General features: G+C 42.3%; 1 long non-coding RNA gene across 1 annotated transcript in view; it reads left to right on the top strand.

Moving 5' to 3' along the window:
- The window catches only part of LOC148107169 (uncharacterized), a 362,214-nt gene that overhangs the window by 218,160 nt on the left and 117,797 nt on the right, over positions 1–26,257 (top strand). The gene's annotated exons all lie outside the window — the stretch shown is intronic.

The following is a 26,257-nucleotide window of genomic DNA, read 5'->3' as shown; positions in this document are numbered from 1 at the left end:
GTCTTGTCCCCTCTTTCCCTTCCATCAATTGCTATAGTCTGTCCTGATCCCTATAAGCCAGGGCTTTGGTATTCAGTAAGGAAGACAGAGATGTCCCAGTCCTGTTTTGAATTCTGTCCCTTAATTATGGTGATATAAAGAGGATATGGTGTGTGTACGTATGTGATAAGGAGTATAGTTGCAGATAGAGTTAAGGAATTGTTCTGTTTCTAACTCCTGAAGAGAAACATTGAGGGGACAGGCACCTCAGAGGAGTTTAAAAACTTCTAAGGGACTGCGGCGCTTGGGTGGCTCCGTCAGTTAAGCATCAGACTCTTGATTTTGGCTCAGGTCATGATCTCAGGGTCATGGGATCCAGCCCCAAGTCCTGGGGCTCTGTGCTCTGGGGGGAGTCTACTTGAGATTCTCTCTCTCTCCTTCCTCTGCCTCCACCCTAGCTCACGTGCATGCACACACTCTCTCTCTGTCTAAAAACAAAACAAAGCAAAAATAATGAAACAAAAAACTTCTACGGGACCTTGTTATTCTGATTGTGCTCCTCAGATGGGGAGCATCAGTAGCTCCTGGGAGCTTGATGGAGAAGCGTAATGTCAGGCCCCATCCCAGGCCTGACCCTATTAGAATCTGCACTTTAGCCAGATGTCCAGGTGATCCCTGTGCAGGTGTGAGAAGTGCTCTCGTAAGGTGATGAGATGATGGCTGACAGCTAAGGGTGCCCGAGGAGCTGGTTTGCAGACGTTTCCTCTCATTTCCTCTCCACCGCTTTGGCCATCCTCAGCCTGGTCTGACCACTCAGTGACTGAGACCACATTGCAGTATTGTCAGGCCTAACTCTGAGTCTGAAACAGCTCTCAGTCCATGCCATGCGTCCGGCCCCCTTACTGTGAACACACAGACCCCTTGCCGTCTTCACGTGCTGTGCCTTGACTTCCAGCATGTCTTGCCTATCCCCACATTTCCGGCTCCCATCCTGACCTCCGTGCCTTCTGACTCATTGCCTTGGCCCCTGTCAGAATCTTTGTCCTTCCCTCCAGAATCGGACACATGGTGATACTCTTTTAGTTCCGAGTGTTGGCTTTCCCTTTCTGTCTTTCCTCATGTGTTCTTGCTTCCACTCTGGAATACATACAGCCCTCCCAGGCTCACCCAGGGGTCAGGGGCTTCTTGAACTGTACTATGAAAGGAAATCAGATCCAGGAGGCAGATTCCAGTGAATCTCCGAGGGCTTCTGAGACCCTCTCTGGAGCCATCTGACCTTCATTCTGGCTCTTGAGTCATGGCTCTCTGGACCCACTCCCCTAGAGGAGGTGCGGGGGTGGGGGGAGAAAGAGGCTATACTGCACAGAGTACACCTAGCTTGACAAAGGTAATACTGCAAGGGGCCAACGCCAACTCCCCATTTTCTCTTGAAACTCCCACTTCGGAATGGCCCTTAAGTCCTGGACTTTCCCCTGAACTCTCTTTTCATTCTCGATGAAGCGGGTTAACTGAAAGATACTCTCTACTGCTTTGCAAACCACAATTATATTGTAAATAAAACTCAGTAAGAGCTGCATCTGACGTGTACATTGATCGATCATTGACTCAGTGGCAGCTAGAGGAGCCCATCAGGCTGCCCTCACTTGTTTTCCTACAGATAGGATATTTTGATTTATTTGAGTGCATATTGTTTGGCATTTTTAATTATATATATATTTTTTATCCTCGTCATTTCTGAAGCAAAACTGACTTCCCTGGTAATTAAATTTTTCCCACAATGGCAATTTCACTGCTTGTTTTCATTTTACTACAAGATGCCTGTGGATTATTATGCTGGTGTCAGTTCTCACCCACCCACATCCCTTCAAGGCAGCGGAAAAAGGTGTCAACATTTCTAAGGTGGGCCCAGATAATGTGTACTTCCCCCAATTTCACATTCGGAGGCGTGTATCATATTATTTATGCATATAGGCTAGCTCAATCCAGGTTTTGGATTTATTTTAGAGGCTACTAAATTTGGGAACTCTGAATGCAAAGATAAAAGCTTTGAATTGCCTAAGTTCTATTAATACATAATTTTAAATGGAACTTAAGTATACTATTATTCAGATTATTTTGGGTTTTAAATAGAATTTATATTCCACAAAATCCATTTCGGAAGAAATTTGGCTGGAACAAATGATAGTCTATGAGACAGGCAAATTCAGGAAAAGATGGTCTGTGACCCCTATATATTTAGAAGTTCATCTGATGTGCTGGATTGACTTGACCCCTCCTGTTTGATGAATAAACTACTCCCATCCTATTCACTCCTTCCTCCACTGTGCTACCACTCACCACTTGGACAGATCCTTTGTCAAGCCCCTAATGTGGTATTTTTCGAATTGCCAGTTTCAGTCTTTTAGTAAGTCATGAAAACAATTTAGTGAGTTTTATACAGTATTTTAAAAAAATGAATAGATCAGAGTGACTTACAGGCAGAAAGGATAAGTATTGTTTTGTGAAATTTTTATTTCATTGGGGTGTGTGTATAATTACATGGTAATGTGGATTATATTGCTTTTTGGGGGTTGTAGCAAAAAAAAAAAAAAAGAGTTTGAAATGTACAAATGGACCTAATATTGGTCCCTTCTTAAAATGATTCCGTGTTCTGGATATTAAGAATCTTTGTCTTTTAAGAAGCTTGAGGCTTTAGGTTGCTACTAAGCTACTGGCCATCTTCAGAACACCCACATGCAGCACATATCCGTCCCACATAAGCGCTCAAATTTCTTGCCTCCATGAATTATCTTTCATGTGCCTCTGAGCCTGCTTCTACCCTCCATCACGTGGGGGGTGAAGAAAGCATGCCCTTTCCTTGACCTCCAGCCGTTGGGATAGGTGGAAAAATGTGAAATGTAGTGAAAAAGAATCTGAAGAGAACATTCTATTGAAAACAAATATTTAAAGTTGTCAGAGAACTGCTTGAAAAAGACTTGAGGTCCAGGGGGTGTTACACTTGGGAGCTTTCAGGCCTTGAAAGAATAAATATTTCTCTATATGTAAATGATTCCGTAATACAGGAAAGAGAAAACTTTCCAGTTGACTTTACAATGTGAACATACCCACAAAACCAAAACTAGGTCAAAAACTAGCAACAGAAAACCCCCAGCATGTCAATTATACGTATTACTATAGGCAGAAAGTTCCAAAATATGCTAGTAAATAGAATCTATCAGTTTATTGAAAGAATAAATAACATGATAGTGTGATCCTGTAAATGGAGAATATAAAAATCATTCAACATAAAGAAATCTATTAACATAATCTGTCACATTAGTAAGGTAAAGGAGAAAAATAAATGATCCTCTACGTAGATGTGGAGAAGTGTTTTGCTAAAAGTCAACATTTGTTCTTAATTCGTTCTTAACAACACCAATGATGACAACAACGCTCCAGGAACGTCCAATAACAACGTACGTAACATTACACATCTGAAACAGTAGCAAGCACATTACATAATAACGGCTACAGAAAAGTTAGAAAAATATCAAGAGTAGATATGATGACTTCTGTAATTCAGCATCGTACTTTATAATTTTCTATATATGTACATATCCCTAAATAATACAGTGGTTCATTTTCCTATCTTTTAATGTTGTATAAATAACATTATACTGTATGTATCTTTTGTGATTTGTGTTTCTCACAAACTTTATACTTCTGAGACTACTGTGTTGGTGAGTAGCATTATTTAACACATTCAATTGAAATTTTTTGGTATCCCTCTGTATGAATACAGCCTCATTTTTGTAATCTTCTGTACATAGGCATACAGTTTGTTAAAATTTTTTTGCAGTTATATGTAATGCTGCTGTGAATATTTATGTGCATATCTCTTGGTCCCAATGTGCAAGAATTTTTCTAGGGTATATACCTAAGAATGGAATTCTGGAGTCATTTGGCAAGCATACATTCAATTCTATAAGGTAGTGCTGAGTTATTTTCCAGTGTGCGTGTACCCATGTATAATTGTGCCCCAAGAGTGAATGAAAGTTCTGTTGCTCTAGTCCTCATCACATTTGTTATTCTACATTAAAGATAAAAGTATTTGCTAATCTATTGGGTATGGAATGCCAGTGCATTACAGTTTTGTGTTTTCTTTATGTTGATGTCGTTGGGCATCTTTTCATATGTCCTATTCTCTGAAATGTTTGTTCATATTGTTTGCCAGTTTTCAGTAGGGTCTTTTCTTTATTGATTTGTAGAAGTTCTTTATATATTTTGACACAAATTTTTTGTCTGTTACTGTGTTGCAAATGTCTTTCACCAGTGTGTGGCTTGTCTTTTCACTCTGATGGTATCTTTGGATGTCTCATTACCTTTCTCAACTCTTATCAATTTTAATAATGTCTGTAGATACTTTTGTGTTTTATGTAAACAACTATATTACCTATGAATAATAAGAGTTGTCTTCATTTTGAATCTTATAACTTTTACATCTTTTTCTGGCTAGGATGGTCAATGTAATTTTGAATAGAAGTGGTAATGGTGAAAATTCTCATCTTGTTCCTGGTTTTACATAAAACATGTCTTACATTTTACCATTGGATATGGTATCCATTTAGATTTTATAGATATCTTTTCTTAAGGTTAAGAAAAAAGTTTTCTTTTCCTGATTGTGAAAATTTATCAGTGTTCCTACACCTTTTGTGATAGCCATGTGACTTCTTCCCTTTAGTCTGTTAATTTGGCAGATTGCCCTATTAGATTTTCTAATGTGGCACCTGTCTTGCTTTTGTGAAATAAATCTAAATAAGTTAATACTGAGGGATGGAGTTTGCTAATATTTATTAGGATATTTTCATGTATGTTGGTGAGTGAAGTTAGCCATTCTTATCTTTTTTAGGCCTCTCAGTTATTATTTTATTTTTTAAAAAGATTTTACTTATTGATTTGAGAGAGAGAGGGAACACACACAAGCAGAGGCAAGGGGCAAGGGGAGAGGGAGAAGGAGAAGCAGGCTTCTTGCTGACCAAGGAGTCCAATGCTGGGCTCCATCCCAGATGCTTAACTGACTGAGTCACCCAGGTGCCCCAGGCTTCTCAGATTTTAGCATTAAGTTTTTATTAGCTGGCCTAAATTACTTGGAAAGTATTTTCTATTTTCTGAAAGAGTTTGTGTAAGATTTTAACTATCTATTCTTTGAATGCAAGTGGAATTTGCTTATAAAATCAACCAAATCTGTTTTCTTTGTGGAAGGATTTTTAACTACTAGGTCATTTTTTTTTAAATGTTTACAGAACCATTCAGATCTCTTAGTTCTTCTGATCTATCTAGGTAATTTATATTTTTCTAGAAATCCGTGTGTTTCGCCTCAGTTTTTTAATTTATTGGCATAAATGATTCATAAAAGATTCTTATTTTAAATATCTGTTACATTTTTATTTATGTCTTTTTATTCCGAATCTTTTTTATTTTTTACCTTTCCTCTGTTCAGTCTGTGTCTAAATTCTCCCATGTATTTATTGACTTCTTAGCTCATCATTCTTCAGAATTTCAGATTTTTCTTCTGAGATTATTTTCTTTCTCCTCAAGTTCATCCTTTAGAAATTCCTTTAGTGAATTAAAGAACAAACACTCTCTATTTTAGTTGCTCTGAAAATATCTTTATTTCATCTCATTTCCTAAGTAATGATTTCACCAGATGTAGAAGTCCAGGTCTCAGCATTTCAAAGATACTATGCCCTGTCTTTCTCTTCTACTCTTGCTGTGGGAGGCTGGATAATGAGGCCCCAAAGATGTCCATGTTCTAATACCTGGAATCTGTGAATATGGTGCCTTTCATTGTAAAAAGTAGTTTACAGATGTGACTAAATTAAGGATCTTGAGATGGGGAGATGATCCTAGATTATTCAGATGAACCCAATGTAATCACAAGGGTCATATAAGAGATACGCAGGGGAGCAAAGTCAGTAGTAGGATGTGTGGTAACAGAACAGAGACTGAGCTAATGCAGCCATAAATTGGCAGCTCTAGAAGCCAAAAAGGGGTAAGATCCCCCGGAATCTCTAGAGGGAGCTTCCCCTGTTGACATCTTGAGTTTAGTCCCTTGGAACTCATTTTGGACTTCCGACCTTCAGAACTGTAAGAAAATTAATGTGGTGGGGACTTTAGACACCACATTAGTGGTGATATGTTAAAGCAGCAGTAGGAAACTAAAGCAGTTGCTTTCGAGAAATCTGCTGTCAGTCTGATCATAGTTCTATCACTGATCATTTGTTTTTTTCTCTCTGGCTGCCCAACTTCTAAAGTTTGGAACTTTTCTTTGGGACTCTGCAATTTTATTTTGATGTTTAAGTGCGGATACCTTCATTTACCCTATTTGAATTTCCTAACTGGTATCTCTCCAATCATTGCTGGAAAATTCTTATTTATTGCCTCTTCTCATGTCATCTCTCCTGCATTCTCTGTTTTATCCTTCTGGGACTCCATTGACACTTGCAGATCTTGTGCCCTCTGTCCTCTATGTCTGTTAACCTCTCTTTCATGTTTCACATCTCTGATTCCATGTGTCAGTTCCCCTGTAATTCTCACGTGTATTTTCCAGATTCCTTCTTTAGCTGTGTCCAATCTTCTGCTTCTCCCTCCCATTGACATTTTAATGCAAATTGCTATATTTACATTTCTCAAAGTTCTGTTTAGTTTTTCAAACATATGGTCAGTTTTAGTAGTCTAATGTTTTTTCATCGTTCTTTCAACATGCTCATTTATTTCTGTAAACATTTAAAACATACTGATTTTATATTCTCTGTTTGATCATTCCATGATCTGCAGCTTTTACGGATGTAATAATGTGTTTTGTTGTTTCTCCTGACTCTTGCTTGTGGCTTTAGTTCCTTCCTGTGTTAAGGAAGTTGGGGAGCTCCTGTGCCTTGGTTCTTTTATCCACAGAAATTCTTTTAGACATGTGTATAGTGTGTTCCTCCAGAGGGAATTTGCGTTTGCTTCTGCTAGGCACGTTGGAGAATTATCAACCAGGAAATACTTTAAACTAAATTTTAGCTTAGAATTTTATATGACACAGTACAAATTCAAGCCCCAGACCTCTGTGTTGTGTGGGTTTGAAGTTAGGGGTTTTAACGGGAAGCTTTCCTTCTTTTTCACTCCTCTCTCTGCTCCGTCCAAGGTCAAGCCAGGGACATATCACTGCTATCTCCTGCATGGTAGATTTTTTTTCTAGATCACCTACTGATCAAGTCAGACTTTTGATGACTTATGTGTGAGGGGATTCCAGTCAGACCTCCCACGCTGCTCAGGCCCTGGGCTTTGCTGCAGTCCTGTCAGTCTATTCAAACGAGGACCTAAGCCATCAGGGACTGGCAGATATCTTGAGGGCAAAATAGACTCTAGTACTTGCCTATTAGTTCCTGGGTTTTCACTTCTTGTCATTTCTAACCTCTGAGATCCCTTTATTTTGCTGGCAGCTCATGTATACATTAAGAAATGTGTCAATATTTTATGCAGCATCTTTCGGTGTGAGGTCTCTAAAAATCTACTATGCCATGTTTTATAAAGTTCCTTGAATTACTTAGCTGTTTCTGTGTAACAAATTATGCTAATACTTAGTGTCTTCAAGCAACCCACTATCCTCTCACAGGTTCTATGAGTTAGGAATCTGTCTGCAGCTTTTCTCTCAGAAGGCTTCAGTAAAGGTGTTGACCAGAGCTTCAGTCACTAAAAGGTTCAATCGGGAAGGATCTGCTTCCAAGCTCACTCATGTGCTTGTTGTCAGGTCATAGAACATCCTGGCTCACTCACATGGCAGTTGACAAGGCTCATATCCTTGTTGGCTGTTGGTTAGAGACATTATTTCCTTGCCTCTCAGGTCTTTCCACAGGGCTACTCACAACATGGGAACTTGCTTCTCCCAGAGCAAGGGCTCTGAAAGAAGGAGAGATAAAGTAAAGACAGTAAGAGCAAGTGAGCAACATGGAAGTTACATCTGTTTATAACCTCTCGGGAGCAGCATCCCATGACTTTTGCCATCTTCTGTTCATTAGAGGAAAGTGATTATTTCCAGCCCATTCTCAAGGGAAGGTGATTACACAACTGTGTGACCACCAGAAGGCAAGGATTTTTTTCGAGCCGTTTTAAAGGCTGCCTACTTTGCTTCTATAAATCATTTAAAAAAATGAGCATCAAATTGGAAAAAAAGATTAAGAACATATGTCGGGACATTTTTTTCAAAGAAGAAATTTAAATGTGATAAATACACAAAAATCATATGCTCTCTCTAGTAATCAAAGAAATAGTACTTAAAACAGAAGTTAGGTAACAATTTTTACCTTTCAGGTTGACAAGGTTCTTTTTAATATCGTTGAGTGTAGATGAGAATATATAGAAACAAGCAACCCTGTGCAATGCTAGTGGGAGTGTAAATTAGAATCTCGTTTGTAGTTTAATTTGAGAGTATGTTAATATATTTAAAAATCTATATATCCTTTAAAATCTATGTTAGAATTTATTTTCTGGGGCTCCTGGCTGGCTCAGTTGGTGGAGCATGCGACTCTTTGTCTTGGGTGGTGAGTTTGAGCCCCACGCTGGGTGTAGAGATTGCTTATAAATAAAATTTTAAAAAGAATTACTTTCCAACAATTTTACAATGAGAGACTCATCCCAAGGAAAAATTATAAAAGCGTGAAAATGCTTATATAAAATATGTTCATCTTAATGGTAAACCCATTGGGAATAAATGTCTAAAAGTAGTCATTGGTGAATAAATTACCCCGTATGCTCATAAGAGAAAACTGTGCCTCTGTTAAAAATAATATTATAGGGGCGTGTGGGTGGCACAGTTAATTAAATGTCCAACTCTTGGTTTTTGTTCAGGTCATGGTCTCTGGGTTTTGAGATCGAGCCCCATGTCTTGCTCTGCACTCAGAGCAGAGTCTGCTGGAGATTCTGTCTCCCTCTTCCTCTGCCTCTCCCTTCATGCACTTTCTCTTTCTCTCAAATAAATCTCTAAAAAATAATAATATTATAGAACTACATACATTAACATGGGAAAATGTACCCAACATAGTGTTAGTAAGCGAAACAATGTATATTGTGTGATTCACTTTTATTAAATGTAATGTTCAATATGTGTAATGTCCATATACATATATGTAGAAAAAATTAACAATTTAGCTAATAATGTTAATGGGGTCATCTCGAGGTAATGAAATTACAGTTGACTCATTATTTTCTTATTTGTGTTGTCTAAATTCTTGTTTAAACAATACATTAAACATCTATTACCATAATTTTAAACAAAAAAAAATGTTTTTCTGAAATAAAAAGGATGATCCAAACAACCTCCTATAAGACGTAACTTCCCAATTATTTAGTAATTTTTTCCTAACGTTTTTGTTAAAAGTGCAGAAGTCTTCATTTGTCAGTGGATTGAAGGTAAATATGTAATGTGGGTGTTTATTTTGCATATAGGACTCTTGCCATTAAGAAATTCCCACTCTTGACCCACAGATAATTATGCAGTTAATCAAATTTTCACATTGGAGCCCCATTACCAAACAAATAATTAAAATAAACTTTTTTTTAAAAGATTTTATTTATTTATTTGACAGAGAGAGACAGCCAGCGAGAGAGGGAACACAAGCAGGGGGAGTGGGAGAGGAAGAAGCAGGCTCTTAGTGGAGGAGCCTGATGTGGGGCTTGATCCCATAATGCTGGGATCACGCCCTGAGCCAAAGGCAGACGCTTAACCGCTGTGCCACCCAGGCGCCCCTAAAATAAACTTCTTATAACGCAGTGTGCAAAGCAATTTCTACATCACCAATTTATCCATCACCATCCTTCTGTGAGATGGGTATCCCAGTTATGATTCATTTTTAAAATAAGGAAACTGAGACTCGGTGAGACCAAATATTGCTAAGGACATGATTATTAGCCAGTGGAAGGGTTGGGTTTGAAGGTTCTGTGCCACTGACCACGGGGCCACTGATGTCCTTTCAGCCGCCTTTCAGCTCACCCGTGCCTCATCCGTGCTGCGGCACTCCACAAAGTACAGGGAGCAGAGAGAGCAGGACGCAGAACGTTGTTCTGCCCTGGAGTAGTTTTATTTTGAGACCCGCAGTTGCTCTTCTCTCCTACCAGGTAGTCTTGCAAATCGATGTCTGGCACAGAGCATGCTTCACAGCGTACACACCGAGGTGCTCCTCTGGCCCCTCATTAGCTGAGGTGTGTGCCATTCACAGAGTGATCCCCATGGCTGTGCTTTGGACCTCGCCAGAACCTTGGCCAGCTGGCTTCTCAAAGCGCAAGAACTCCCCTTAGTTCTGAACACTGTGCGAAGTTAAAACGTCTTCCTTTGCATCAGTAATGGGAGTGGAGGATCTGTTGTGCCCACCAGGTTACACGGCCTCACAGATGAAAATGCGAAATGGTCCTCCTAGGAAAATGTAAAATGTGCCCTCCCAGCGCAGTTCCTGGCCTGCAGTAAGGAGTGGGGGAAGTGGTAGTTAGAACCCTCCACTGGGCAATCTCAGAAGTTAGCATTAGAAGCATTGAGTTTAGTTATTGCTTTAATTTCTATTTGATTTCCACTTTTAATATCTATGCCATTTTATGGATATTAGCATGAAGTTCTATTTTCATGGTTATGTTGTGCAACCTATGTGATCTGCTTATATTTTCAAAATACCAAAACTGCTTTCAGAAAGAAAGTGCCATGTGTCCTTAAAAAGCAAACTGCTAAAAGAAGAAGAAAAACTTCAGGGGCAGAATTGGAATCATGAAGCCCATTTTAAGAGTTTGATCTGAAATGTGATCTTATTAACTTTAGTTAATGCAGTTTAATATTAATTATCCTCAGTACATGCCATTTATGTTCTGAATCTCCATTTGAGATAATATATTTATTAATAATATAATTTTTACTATTTCAAAATGTACTCCTAACTCTGTGCTTATAGTAACTGCCACCCAAGGGGAGAAGTCAGTCCCTTGTTAGGGCAGCTGTGGCAGAGGGAAAAAGGAAGTGGAATATGATTCAGGTGACTTAGTGGAATAACTGGGCTCCCTGTGCTCTGACCTATTAACTGTGTGATTTTGGATAAATCACTCAGGCTCCCTGGAAAATACGGCTCACGATGGTTATAGAGTTGTAGGATCAAACAGGATAGTTCACGTAACGATACCAGCTTATTGAAAATTCACTAGGCCTGGCACTGTTCTAAGTCCTTTAGGTGAATTATTTTATTTAATTGTCACCACATTGTGTTTTAGTGAGTACTGTTATTAGCATCATAATCCCCAATTTACAGCTGAGGAAACTAAGCCTCGGAGTAGATCGAATAATTGAATAATTTGCTCAGAGTTGCACAGCTAGTAACAAAGGCAAGACTCAGGCGTTTGGTTCCAGTGCTCACGCCCTCAGCCACTGGGCCACTGGGATGTATTGCCTTTCAAGTAAAATCTCTGAGTCTTAGCTTATAGTAGTGTACTTTACTACAGTAAAGATAAACAAGACTTACATATGAAATTATATGGCACAGACCAGCTTCTCAATATATGCAAAGCATCAGTTCTTCCTAGGGCAGAGGAAGTGAGAGCTGGGGAAAGAGAGAGACCGAGGGGTGCATCATGGGGTGGCAGGGAGGGACTTGGGGCCACTGTGGGCTTTAGAGGAGGCGATGTGGAGACTTCTGTGGGATGCTACTCCATCCTGGGGCTTCAGCAACGAGAAGCCAAGATTCTAGCCATTCAGCAAAAATATCTTCTCTGATGTGGAATCGCCACTGCAGGCAGGATTCCGTGGCAGGAGAGACACTTGCACTAGTGGTAGAGACAAAGGAAAATGCTTAGACATGTTTCACTACTGAGAGGGGGGAGCCCATGGAGAGAAGGTTGTTGAGGACGAAGGGAATAGTTGAGCATTATGACTAAAACAAAGGGCGTTGGATTCAAACTGGCCTAGATTCTCTCTCCAGCTCTGCCACTCGCAACATGTCATCACGTTTACACTCGCTAAGCTGCTATTTATCTGGAAATGGGTACAGTGCTGTTGCTACCGTATGGGATTGTTGCTAAGATTAAAGCGATAGTGCATGTAAAGTGCTTAGCACTGTGGCTAAGTTCGAAGTCAGTAATTGTTAGCATGTATTATGCTCATTATTAGAGTTGATGCAATGAAGGCTCTGTGGTAAACACAGCACATTGCGTATGTGTGACAGCCATACACAGGTGCCCATTGCCTACTTGTTGTTATTAGAAAAATCATGATTAGAAAAATAGTGATTATCATTAACTAGTTGTAATTGGGTTCTCTTCCCTGTTCCGCTATGTGACCTTAGAAAAGTCATTTCACAATTTGGGTCTTGTTTTCTCTATCTGTAAGATGAAATAGTTGGACTCCATTAGTAGCTCCTGACCATGGACAGATAGATGTGTGCTCGCTCCTCCCCGGGTGTCTGCTGGGCCATGCTGGGACTGTCTCTATCAAACTATACTTCCCAACACTCTTAGCTTGGAGCAGAGAACACGGAGCATCTTGCTGATGGGGAAGTGTAGAAACGGACGGTGGTCAAGAGATGTAGCCTGTGGAGTCAGGCCAGTAGTGAGACCCTCGGATAGAAGAAAAAAAGGAAGAAAGTTCTGAAAAGGGGGCCAGAAGCATTTGTCTTTCCTTCTAACAAGTGTTTATGTTTCAGTGACTACAGCCCAGACACCACGCTAGGCACTGGGCATGAACAGTCAGCAGTGGCTTGAAGGCTGGCCCTTCCTGCTAAAACATGTCTGTGTTCTAGTACCTGGGATGAAGATGGAAAATTCATACCAGGAGAGGGGCGGTGTCCTAACCAATACCTAAAAATGTGGAAGTTACTTTGGAGCCTGGCAACAGGCAGAGGCTGGAAGAGTCTGTAGATGCTTGTAGAAAAGCACTGTTAACGGTGAGTTTCCCGAGGGCTTAGGAGAAGAGGAGAGCTGTAGAGAAAGCCCTGGTCTTGGCAGAGAATCGCAGAGTCATCGTGAGCAGGACATTGGTAGAGATGTGGATGGTAAAGGTCATGGTGATGACAGCTCAAATGGAAATGAGGAACGTGTTACAGACGCCAGAGGACGCACACTCCCTGTTATAAAGTGGCCGAGAGCCTGGCCGTGTTACGTTCGTGTGCTCTTGTTTTGTGGAAGGTAGATTTTGTGAGCAATGGAATTTGGTATTGGGCTGAAGAAATGTCGAAGCAAAGTATTGAGGGAGCAGCCTGGCTTTTCTTAAGTGCTTATAGTAAAATGCAAGAAGAGAAAAAATGATTGAAAGATGAAATTGTTAATCACAGGAGAAACAGAAGTTGAAAATTCGGAAAATTCTCAGCTTATCCATATTGAAAGAAATAAGAAAGTGTGCTTTGGGGAGGATACAGGTGTGGCCAAATGACTTGAGATAAGTCAGCCATCTGAACAGAAGTCAGGCCAGCCAGAAGCATGACTCCAAGAGGCATTTTGGAGATCACAGGGTTACTCTCCCTACCACAGCCTCACAGTGCAAGGGCCTGCTGGGCAGGATGATTTCGAAGCTGCCTAACCTCAAAGGTTTGGCTACTCACATTCCAGTACCACACTCACTCAGCAGTGCTCCATATCCTGTTCTGGGGGACTCGGGTATGGTGCTGGCCCCGGGGGCTGTCCCTCTGGAGGACAGCGGTGGCAGCACCAGCGTGGTGTCTTCTCTGTAGATGCACAGAGCTGCAAGAGCTGTGGAGGTGGGGCCCCTGTAGAGAGCCCTTAGGAGGACAGTGCCTAGGGGAGCAGTGGGTCAAGGCCATCCTAGGATTCCAGCTCAGGAGAACCACAGACCCAGAAAGGACTCCAATCCACGAGAGGTGCAGAATGAGCTGTGCCCAGCAGAGCCATGGGGGTGGGCCATACCAAACTATGGAAGGGGGAGCCCCTTCCCCATAGTGGGACTTAAGGTTTTGGACTTGGCTAGAGACCCTTTCTTTTTTTCCTATGTCTCTCCTTTGGTGTGGGTATACTTACCCTATGCCGGACTCACATTGTGTTTTGGAAGCGTATAACTTGTTTGATTTCCCAGGTTCACGGCTAAAGAGCAGTTTGCCTTGGGGGATGAACCTATCTTGAGTCTCACCCATATCTGATTTAGATGATGCTTTGCCCTGAGACTTTTGAGTTGATGTTGGAACAGGTTAAACACTTTGGGGTCTGTTGGAATGGAATGAATGTATTCTCCATGTGAAGAGAATGTGACTACTGGGGGACCAGGGATGGAATGCTATGGTCTGAATATGTCTCCCTGCCCTGCAGATGTTTGTCGCAATTCTAATCCCCAAAGGTAATATTAGGTGGAGCCTTTGGGTGGTGCTTAGGTGATGAGGCTGGAGCCTTCATGAATGGGATTAGTGTTCCTAACAAAAGACACTGCAGAGAGCTCCCTGGCCCCTTGCACCACGTGAGGACACAGCAGGAAGGCAGGTTACAGGGGCTACAGGAAAGTTAAACAGTCGGTAACTTGGACATAGTACCATGTCTGCATGGGGCTTCGAGAGAGAGAAAGAGCATTACAATCAAGAGGGACAATAGTGATGTGGGATGGGATAGGAGAAGAGCATGGGTGCTCTGAGACTCCTGACACGCCAAGAACAACCTACGTAGATGAAGAATCAGGGAAGATCCTCCTCTGCAGGTTGAGCGGGGACAGAGGGCGCCCCCTATCTTTCTGCTCTTGCCTCTGTGTATTTACAGCCCCTGAGAGGCCTGGTCCTGATATTCCTGAATCTCCCCTCCTCCACCAAGAAGGTGTGTAGGTTGCAGCTGCCTGGCCTCTGGGCCTGGACTCGGAATCTGCGTGTCAAGATTGACAAAGCAGAGCACTGTGAGTGACAGCAGGCACCGGAAATGCTGCCACGTATGTGCGAGACAGCCGCGCAGCTCCCAGCAACCAGGCCTGCCTCGTGGAGGGCAGCTCTGCCTCCTACCAGCCCCAGCGCTCGCTGATTCCGCACGCAGCCCGTTGTTCTTTAGCACATCCCTCGGCGTTTGTGAGACAGAGAGAGGACTCAACGGACCAAGAGTCCCGGTTTAAATTTCAGGGAGCTTACCATGAAAAAGCCACTGGCCTAAAGATAAATTCCATTACCTTTGGCGGCGGGGGGGGGGGGGGGGGGGGATGTAAGGGTGAAATAGGGGCCTCTTCTTGTGATTTTGACACTTTCTGGCACTGCAATTTTTCTCCTTTTAAAGCATTATTCTTAAGGACATACGCGAGCATTGACGAACTAGACAGGAAGCTGGGGGAATATGAATACCCGTAAATACCAAGTCAGACATTTTTTAAGGATGTCATTTATTCTAAAGTGTATAAGAATTACTTTAAAGCCATTAGTGTCTGGAATTCTCTAAAGGTAGAGACACATTTTAAAAACACACTTTTCCTATCAGACTTTAATAACGTTAGAGGCAGATCCTTTTTTCAGCAAGAAAAAAACAAAAAATATTGCTTTTGACCTGACAAACCATAACATCTGCCTGTAAGCTTTTCATCAGGATCTCAGACACATCTTGAGGTGCTCAGCCGTAAAGAATCACTCTGATTAGAAATTTTAAGAAAAAATTGGTGATGTTGCCTTGGGTCCTGTAGGTTCTTTATTTGGAGGGGAGTCAGACCTTGAACAGCATGGACTGTTTGACTTCCGATTATTGCACATTTTGACATGTTTCTTCTGCGTTCTCTTTGCTATCTCTGGAGTCAGAGGCAAAGAGTGATTCTTTCTTCTTTCTTCTACCCATCCTCGAATTATGTGTATCAAGCATTTTTGGCAGTGCACCTTGGAAAGCACTGTGGATGACAGAAAACAAGGGTAAAATGTTAAATTAAGTATCCAGTCAAAGCTTTGAAACAAATAGCAAAAATCTGCCAGCCTTTAAGAGTAAACTTCTGTTTATAAAAGAATGGTTCAAAACAAGAAAGACAATCATGGGCAACTCCATTTGCATTTTATTTCCAGCACATTTTACAGACTTCCCTCATCTCCTGGTGCTTCCCTTCCCACATATTTTCAGGGCAAGTCCGTAGCAGTCCTGGACTCACTCCTTGCCCTCTGATGACTTCCTGGAAACTATTTTTACCAGCTTTACAGGCTATGCTCTTTGCATGCTCTCTGAGAAGTTCCAGTTTGATGGCAATTGATTCTAACTGTGGATGGGAAAATGGGTTTGGAAGGATGAGAACCCTTTCTGGAATGATGCTTTTGCCAGTTTTGGGAACTGGTCTGGTAGGAAGTTATAGACGCTTGCCTGAAATGATGTAGTCTCTCTTCCTTCCTCCCTCCCTCCTTATGAGAAGAATGTGAAGAGCTTTCTCAGAAAACTCTCCCTCCCCATCAATTTTATACTTGAAATCTAAGAGTGATTTTGATTCTTGGTACTAAGAACAGGGAAGGGAGAAAGCCAGACAGAGCAGAGGAAACAAACGAGAGTGAAAAGGAGAGAAGACACAATATTGTGCAGACACTGTGTGTTCTCAGCCTCTGTCCCAGTGACATATTTGCTCATTCATTTGAACATGAACCTGGAATTAATATTAGTCCCCGCAGACAAAGGAATGATCCCTGGAAGGTTTCAGGCATTTATTTCACCTTCCCATAGTTTGACTTGTAGAATAAATAGAAAATAACTTTCAGACCAAGAAACGTGTTGGAGGTGACAATTTTGTGATACCTGTAAATCTGAGCTTTCTCCTAACCACTCTGTGGGAAACACTAGTCTTGTCAGCACGCAACCTTGAGATGATAATTAAAGGACACTTCCAGTGCTCCCGTTGGTACGTTGAAGCATTTGAAAATATGTGACATTGCAATTTGATCACGGAAATAAAGACAAATTATAATTACTTTGATATAGGTTTGCTCTGTCTGAAAGAATACCTGAGGATTTAAATGATTAATCCATGGGAAGCTCTTAGAAGAGTCTGACACGTAGTTGGTGTTCCATAACATCAGCCATCATTCATATTATTACCTAGACTTTCTCTTCCTGTCAGAAATGTTATTTTGCTTTAGAAACTATATGTTTATAGGTATTAGAAGAAGCTGGAAAAACAGGTTGAATTTAAAAGAAATCTAAATGGTCACATGGTCCCGGGGAACAAAAGTGTTTTGTCTTGCCCACACTGGATGTTGAAGTTTGCAAGTGCTCTAATCTTGCTTCCAATCCACATTCAGAGAAATGACTGTTAATTTGGGAGGATGGTGGAGAGGATGTAGGATCTGGGATTCAGACCCGTGTGAAAACAGTGCCGTGTTCTTACACCCTCGGTGTCATCCTCAGTAGCATAGTCATCTGTGTCATGGGAGTAATAGTCCTTGCACTTGGAGGTACAGTAGTTGTGAGAACCTTGACCTAGAGTCCCAGCTCTTGAATCTTCTTAAGTCCTTTGATCTGTTGGTTTTCCTTCTCCGAGGTAAGACTCTTCTGTCTATAGCTTCTCCTTTCTTTCCTCCTACTTGGAAGACTCTGGGAGTGCAGACAAGCACCAGACGGGAGTCCTGCCCTGCTGGGTGCTGGGAAACCCGGTCACATTCTCACATCAGGAGAGCTCTGTTCTGGGCCTGCGCAAGACACCTGGGGGGCTGAAGGAGGAAACCACGGGACGTGCCTGCAGCAGTCCAGGATGGTGTCAGGGAGGAGTCTCCTCTTGTGCGGGGTCAGAAAAAATGAATATAATTTTTTCCAGCAGCGAGGATGTCTCTAGGGGAAGAACGCTGCTGGCTGACGGATTTAATGGGTATCACACGTAAAGCCGAGACCCACGTGCACTACTTCCCTGCAGGATCACTAGGCAAAAAACATGTGTTCGGTTGAAGAGCCATGTATCATAATCAGCTAGTGTTAGTACCACTCAAACACAAAACTAAAATGTTGAGAAACTTCACTTCCAATACTCGTGGTGATATTCATGTTTTCCTCGGTACCAGACCCTGTCCTGTATACTTTGTATGCCTTAACGTATTTAAACCTCAGATACCTAGAGAGTGCTACTGCTATTAAACCCATTTGACAGATGAGAAAGCTGAAGCACGGAGATGTTCAGATTCTTGCCAAAGATGACACATCTAGGAAGTGGAAAAACAGGGATTTGATCCAAGACGGTCTGGCTCCGGATTCTAGGCTGGTATTCAGCACACGCTACTGCCTCTACAGCAACAGTCTTCAAGTTGAAATATCAAGACGTTATTTCCAACGCTCGAAAATATTATTTACACTACAAACTAGTCTAGGTGATTTTCTAAAAACAGGCTTTTGCAGTTTCGCAGTCATTGCCAAAAGCATGTAAAATGTGAGTTTGGGGGATTTGCTAAGAATTCAAACATCGCCTTCAGAGTCCTACGTGGAATTCCATGGGAATAGGAGTGACTTCAGTTTACTATTATAAGCCTTTGGCATTTCCCTCATCTGTAATAGGAAGGACGCTGAATAACTCTTTCATCCTGACCTCAGCCATTTAATTAATCCATCAGTCCGTGCCATGAAGGCAGTATGCCTGCAGTTATGGGAAAACCGAACATTCGTGAAAATCAGGGGGCAGTTGCATCCAAATGTCATCCTCCGTTCAGAGTGACCCATCATTCCGCTCGGTGATCACTTTCGAGGTCTCTTCCTACATTCATAGCTGAAGAATGCGGCCTCGCTGTTGGGAAATTCAGCTCGCCATGTTAAAAACACTGTCGCAGGTGTCGTTCCTGCCTCTGTTGTTATTACGGCTTCTCAGCCCGTGTGCTGCGCTCGCAGACCCGGTGAGGAGCCCTGTGCCCTGAGCGGCCTTCTTCCGGCCAGCTGCCATCCCTCTGTGGCGCCCGTGCCTTCTCTGAGGAGCCGCTTCTCTTCCCCTCTCGAACCTCTCGCACATCCCACCTAAACTGCTGTGCTCTGCCTTGGGATCGAAGAATGGCCTTGATTACAAATGCCTGCTCAGACAGGCCCGGCCTCCCCACGAGGAAGCCCGCCGTGGCCTTGGCAGCGTCTGAGGGGGCACTCTGCGCCGGGCCGGCCACGCGCGCAATTCGCCGCAGCTCTTGTCTCTTGATTAGGCCCCGGAGCCAAGGCTTCCAGGAGGAGCCACACTTGTCAGCTGTCAGTCAGGAGACAGCCTGTCCCTCCTAGGCGCTGCCCCTGCCACAGGGGGGTGACCAGACTGTAAAAATGAAATAGACTTCAGTGGGATGCCAGAAATTCATTTTCTCCCTCAGATGCTTTCATCTCACTCATTTCACTGTGTTTACAGGCCCACAGGTTTCCTGAGGGCAGCCATGATTTAGATTTACAGTTCCCCAGGCAGTCTGATTCTGAGGAAAAGTTATAACACCTGTAATGTATTACTGTCTCCTAGAGGAGCAAAGAATGTCAGGGGCTGTGGAGGTTGGCTACCCCCAATAACTGCAGGCTCTCTCTGCACTGCAGCACTGAGAAGTGCAGGCCGGGCTGGACAAGCCTCAGCGTCCTCCTTACCTACGTGCACGGAGGCACACGCACACTCTGGTTCTTGGAGGTTTGCTGTGGGGGCCGTGAGGGCGGGGGCAGTGGCAGTAACTTCAGTGTGTCTGCCTGGCAGCAGTGCGGGTGGCTACTTTCCAGACCGTGGACAGGACAGAGAGAGTTCAGCTACAAGGCCCAGAGACTAGACTCAATTTGGGGAGATTATGGGGAACGTGAGACGATCTGGCTGGGTTGGCAAGAGGGGTTGCTGTTAGGAAAAACAGAAACTTCCTTCAAAGGCTTGTCTCTTGTTGATCCCTTTCACTTAAAATCTGGTGCATCTTTGCTGACAAGTAGAATCAACATTGAGATGAGTCCTGAGGGGTGTTGTTGGATGGACACGTGCGAGTGAGGGCAAGGTCACTAAGCTGTGCCCTACAAGGAGCCAGCTCCATGGTCATCCTCAGGGAGGAATTCAGCTCTTTTTAGGGTCTAGCTGCTGCCACTGGGGCTCAGTACCCACTTGGGGAGCAAAACCACGACAAAGTCACTTTCTGAAGAGGGAAGAGAAGATGCGCATTTGAAATGTTAAGCCAGGTTTAATCTCCAGCTTGCCTCTAGCACAGGCTCTGAAACATGGAGATCCAAAGACTTCGTTGTCCTTCCTCATGGTGCCCTGTCCTTGTTCTTAGAGATCTTGTCTGAATTCAGTTCATTACTCCTGACAGGTCTGCATTGCTCTGGCTTGCAAAGGGGAGACGGGATACTGAGAAACTCATTTACTTCTGCACCTCCCCCTTCTCATTCTGCTCTGCTGTCCCATGCGCAGGACGGGTCGTTGGCTCTTGTGAGCTGTTCGGGGATGGTGTGTATGAGGACCAGTGAAAATGTGCATGAATCACCAAGCAGAAATCCATACTTGTAACTATAAAGTTAAATGTGCTTTGCTGATTAAAAAAAAAAATTGTGTACCGTCAGGAGACTGCGTCCTTTAGAACCCCGTGATAATCTCAAAACCTGGAAGAACATGATAGGCTTGAGCATCAGTGTTCATCTTGCCCCCTCCCTTGAAGCCAGGAGTTATGGGGTGCCTGCAGTTGTAAGTTCAGTACGTAATTTTTTAATTGGTGCTAGACTCACTGATAGACATGATCTGGGAAGTTTTAACATTTCAGTCAAGATTATTAATTTTTAAGATGTGGAGCCATTTGGAAGGACTGGCCAAAAGCTTGCAGATCTCAAAGGGAAATATATCTTAAAGAGAGACTATGGACTCTGAGAAACAAACTGAGGGCTTCAGAGGGAAGGGGGTGGAGAATGGGATAGGCTGGTGATGGGTAGTAAGGAGGGCACGTATTGCATGGTGCACTGGGTGTTATACGCAACTAACGAATCATGGAACTTTACAGCAAAAACCAGGGATGTACTGTATAGTGACTAACATAATATAATAAAAAATATTATTATAATAAAAAAAATAAAGAGGGACCAAAGACTAAATGTCTGGGTGAGCAATAGAGAGGGTCAAGCACCCTACTAGGTTCAGAAAGTCTGTTGCCTTCGCCTTCTAGAAACACATTTCTCAGCTTCCCTTGTAGTAAAGTAGAACAATGTGATTGTCTTCTGGCCAACTTTCAGGTCTGGTCCCATGTGATCCTGCATATACTCTCTTCCCGCTTCAGCTGAATGGGTACAGAGACCCTAAGGTATGTGGAGTCACATAACACAAGGAGCCTTGTCCCTGAATGGCAGCATGCAGCAGACGACTCACTGTGCCCTTCTCCCCTCCCCCACCCTCAACCTATTCTCCTCTTCCAGGCTGTGCTGGGCTCTCACATGGGTAAGAAATAAACTCTTACTGTGTCAAACCACTGGGATGTTAGGGCTTATTTGATTTATATGATGAAATTGGTGATTTTTTTTTGTTTGATTAGAAACAGTACAAGAACTTCATCTCTTGATAAACATTAACATAACCTCCCCACCCTTTGTTGCTAATGGGCATTTTCTTTCTCCATCACCAATGCTTCATCTTTTTTGAGTAAGCTCATCTCACCAAAGGAGACAGGCAGGATCACCAGTCTGGGTAAATACTCCCAGAAGTACATGCCATTTTGCAAACAGTAACACAAAGAAAGTGTTCAGAAGGAAGTAAGATGATGTTAGAAAGGCTTTTGCTTCCACTCCATCCAGCTGAGAACCGTAATCATCTTAAGGAGAGCATCTCCCCTTTCCTTATACACTGTAAATAAATAAATAAGATAATTTGAAAGATACTACAGCATTCTTCAGGCAAAATTACGGATAGGAATAATAATAGCTTACATTTATAGGAGGCTTAATATGGGCCAATGATTGTGCTAAGCACTTTACATGAATTATTCCTTTAAAAGATAAATTGGGGCCTAGGAGGTCATGTAATTTGCTTAAGTTTACATAGCTAGGAAGCAGCAGATCCAGGAATCCAATAATCCAAGACAGCCTGGCTCCGAAGTCCATGCTCTTAAATACCATACTTCCCCTAATGAAAGATCAACAAATGTCAAGTTATCCTTAAGACGAATGGTGCATCCTGACCATCTGTAGTGAAAAAACAGATCCCTATTTCCAGACCCAAAAAAATCCACTTTAATTTGCTTTTCATAACAAAGGCTTTGAAATGACAAGTGCACGATGACCGCTCCATCTAGGACTTCTGACAAGCAGGCCGTTTAATCAGTTCCATATCCTCACTGTTGGTTTTCTTGCCCCATGGGCATGTTGCTTGGACTTTATGTGATTTTTCTGCACCGTGTTCCATTGTGGCCAGATCCCACCTTACCAGACCCTGTATTCCAGGTAGTACTCGGCCTGCCATCCTGTGACAGAGCAAACTCAGGGTGAGAGAGACAGTGACAGAGTGATACTTGCCCAGTTCCCTAAAGATTCAGCTTTGAGTCTTGTTCTGCCACAAGATGTCACTGCCATGGTAGCACTCTAGCGTGGCTTGGGACAGCTACAGTGGAATTTCTTGCTGTTCCTATATTAAGAATGTGTTCTCAGAAACAGCTGGTGTGTTACAAATGCAACCGAGTGCCTTAAGAAGTGGGATGATTGGAATCCCACTCTTAAGCACACAGGCTGTCGATATTTGAGAGTTGGTAAATGACATGGCAGGAAGGGGTGCAACAGGGACCAGAGGGGGTTGAGCATGAGAGAGCCAAACTCCATGCATCTGCTGGCGCCGTGAACCTGTCTTTCACCCAGCCTTGACCGTGGAGGACTGTTGTGGGAAGTAGTGAGTTTGTATTTGTAAATCAGTTCTCAGATCTTTGCAGTAATATGTTGGCTGAGAAGAATGCTTTCTGACACTCTTCATGGACGAACGTGGGTGGCGGGTGGGTAGCTGCGAGTAGTCCTTCTTCATCTCTTTTGAGATAAAATGGTCAGACTGGTGTGGGAGGACTTTTTGTTCAGTTATATGTAATATTAAGGGACATATTAGCAGTAGAGGCTTCACAGTGTCTTATAAAGGTAAGCACAACTAATTAATTATTAACAGAATGATTTGTAGTTTGCAATTCAGTTTTACATGCATCGTCCCAACTGATCTATAAGAAAAGTTCAGTGTCAGGGACAAATGTTACTGTTACGATTCCCACGTTAAAGAGGAAGAAACTGTGACTGAGAGAGGTGGAATGACTTGCCCAGCCTACCTGCCTATGAAGGGATGCTGCATCCATGACCTCCCTGACCTCCCTCCTTCAGTCTCTATGTTTGGCTTCTAGAACAGTGTATTGCTGGTTCTTTATTTACCATCTCGATCATTCTTGTTAATTTTACTTCTTCGCTGGTTTTGCTTGTCTTCCTTGAAGTACTGACATTACAAATATTCATTTGTTCTTTTCCCTTCCCTCCCTTTTATGATAAACTTTCATTAGGAAAACTTATCCACTCTTATTGGATGGAAACCAAAGATTGGTTTGGTCAGCATTCATTTCAACCTCTTTCTTTTTTATCTTCCCATACAATGAAAGCTAGAAAGCTAAAAGTTACATTTCCCCACCTCCCTTGCAGCTAGGTTTCAGGGTACAGAATACGTTCCGCCAGTGGGAAAGTAGGGAAGGTATTTCAGTGTCTTTATTGAGCTATAATTCACATACCATACAATTCACCCATTTAAAGTGTATAATTCAGTGAATTTTAGTACATTCACAGACTTGTGCAACCACCAATACAATCAAGAAAAGATGGACTTTTCGAGAGGCGAAAGTGAGGCCAGAGTCCTCTCTTTACTGCTTTTCACTGTAACTGTTGGTAGGCTCAATCATGGAAGCATTGGGTGTGTAGCGTCTAGTCACTGACTTCCTCCGGGTCAAGAGGCAGTAGCATCAGTAGCTCTAGTGGCTTCCTGATTACTTGACTGAACTTCCTAATTATGATGGTGATTGTAGTTTTCCTAGCACATTATTTCTGCAGCCATTTTCTGGGCATTATTCCTGGAAATTCAATTTAGAGCCTGCTCCTCCAGCTTTTCCAATGATTTCATGAACACTTAATTCCCTGTATTAATTTCTTGCTGAAAAAGTTGTGAGAGTGATTTGTTTCTTACAAATGGACTAATTTGAGCTCAATTTTTGTATCTTTAACTTCCAACCTCTTATGAATCTTCTCTATTTGAGAGATACCGTATAGGCAACATGCCTTAAACTGAATTGATTATCCTCATTTAAGCCTTATCCTATTTCCCCAAGGAATGGCTCTACCCAACAGCCTGGTTTCAGGGTCACTAACCTTGCAGCTATCCTTAACTGCTTTTTCTTCCAACTTCCCTCTCTTCCCCTGTAATCTGTTAATCAGCCACCAAATCCTTCATTTCCAGCTTCTCTATCATCTCAACTTAGACCTTTGTTTCTCAGACTGTGACAGAGTCCTTTCTCATACCTGGACCCCCTCCCACTCTTAGGTCAGCCCCCATAGAGGCCAGAGTGATGTAGCCAAGGCACCATTCTCATAACGCCATGTTCTTTCTTTAAGATTCTTCAGTAACTCCTCTTGCTTAAAGAGTAAAATGCAAAATATAAGTTCCTTAGCATGGTGTTCAAAGCCTTCATGACTTTATGACTCTGTCTAGCTGTCTAGATTCATTTTCTGCTTTTTTCTTTTCTCACGTTAGACTTCAGTCATATTAAACTATACACCATAGCTTTTCACACTCTTATTTTTGAGTATACAGTTTTTCAACCATAATTTTACTGTTGAATTTTTATTTATCCTTCAAAAACCCTACTCACGTGTCATGTCCTTGACTGTAAAGCCTTTACTGAACAACTTCCCTCAATGCCCCCGCCACAACTCAGTGTGATCAGCAGCGTCCCGGGGCGCCTGGGTGGCTCGGTCATTAAGTGTCTGCCTCAGCTCAGGTCATGATCCCAGGGGCCTGGGATCGAGCCCCACATCCCATCGAGCTCCCTGCTCAACGGGAAGCCTGCTTCTCCCTCTCCCATTCCCCCTGCTTGTGTTCCCTCTCTCGCTGTCTCTCTCTCTCTCTCTCAAATAAATACATCTTTAAAAACAAATAAACAATCAAACAAAACAAAACAAAAGTCCCAGAGGTGAGTGATGAAGATTGCATTAACAACGTAAATATACTCAACGCCATTGAACTGTATACTCAAAATGGGTAAAATGGTAAATTCTATGTTATGTATATTTTCCTATAATAAAAACAGAAACTACCATTGTGTTTAGGATACATGAGTTCCATTTTCAGATCTTCCATCCTGCAGCTATTTTATGGAATTGAACTTGATATTCTACTTTCCTAGGGCTCACTTTTCTTATCTATATAATGAATGTAAGATCAGATCTTCTAGCTATAGCATAGTTTTGCCATCTGCTGGAAGATGCAATTCTGTGTGGTTGAGAGTCCATGTCAGTGACCATGCTACAGAAGATTCATTTCATCACCGTCCTGGAGAGCCTTCACTTTTCCTCCTGCAGGCTCATTGGGGGTGGGGGGCAGCTAAGCTGCAGCAGAGTGGTCCTAGCGACTGTTGACTGGAAGATGATCCTTCCTTAGTGTCCGTGGCATATCACAAATGGAACAAAATATCTATCCAGGATTCTGTTAACCACTTATTCATCCATTAATTCATTCAGCATTCATTAAGTATTTGCCATGTGTCAGGAACTCTACTAAGTGCCAGCGGTAGAGATATCAATGAGACATCTGTGGTTCAGAGCATTCACAGTCTAGTGGGATACATTGGCATGTTAACAAATACTTAAAATAAAAGGATTTTGCATTAAAAATATCAAAACAGAGATATGTACAAAGAAATGTGGGATTTGCAAAGAGTCGCTGATTGCCTGTGGGAAGTAAAACATCACAGAAAAGTTTAATTTTGAGCTAGTCTTGAATGAGGAGAAGCTCATGAAGCAGGAGCTGAATAAGAGAATTTCTGATTTTCCTCTTTCTTGATCTACCACCTGTGTTCATTTTGCCCCCAAATGGCAGCTGGGTATGAGGAGAATTCAGGAAAGTTGCCATATCCTTGGCAGGATGGCTTCTATAAATGGCATTTTTTTTTTCTTAAACCTGGTATCTTCTGATACATTCCCATAGATATACCCTCTCCTAATAGCCTTTAAAGACCCCCTTAGGCAAAGATAAAATATTACCCACAATCTGCTATTCTCTTAATAGCTTTGCCAATGTTTGCTATTCCAATGTCAACAGTCATTATATAGCTTGGCTTTCAATGTGGGATTAAACCTCTTTTATTCTTGAGGTAATCAGAAAAGCAATTGGATAGTTGGTATGCTC

The sequence above is a fragment of the Ursus americanus genome, chromosome 34, assembly GCF_024610735.1.
Source record: "Ursus americanus isolate L20-20 chromosome 34, mUrsAme1.1.p, whole genome shotgun sequence".
Classification (NCBI taxonomy): domain Eukaryota; kingdom Metazoa; phylum Chordata; class Mammalia; order Carnivora; family Ursidae; genus Ursus; species Ursus americanus.
Note: the sequence above shows the minus strand (reverse complement) of the source record. Positions and strands in the feature narration are given on the sequence as shown.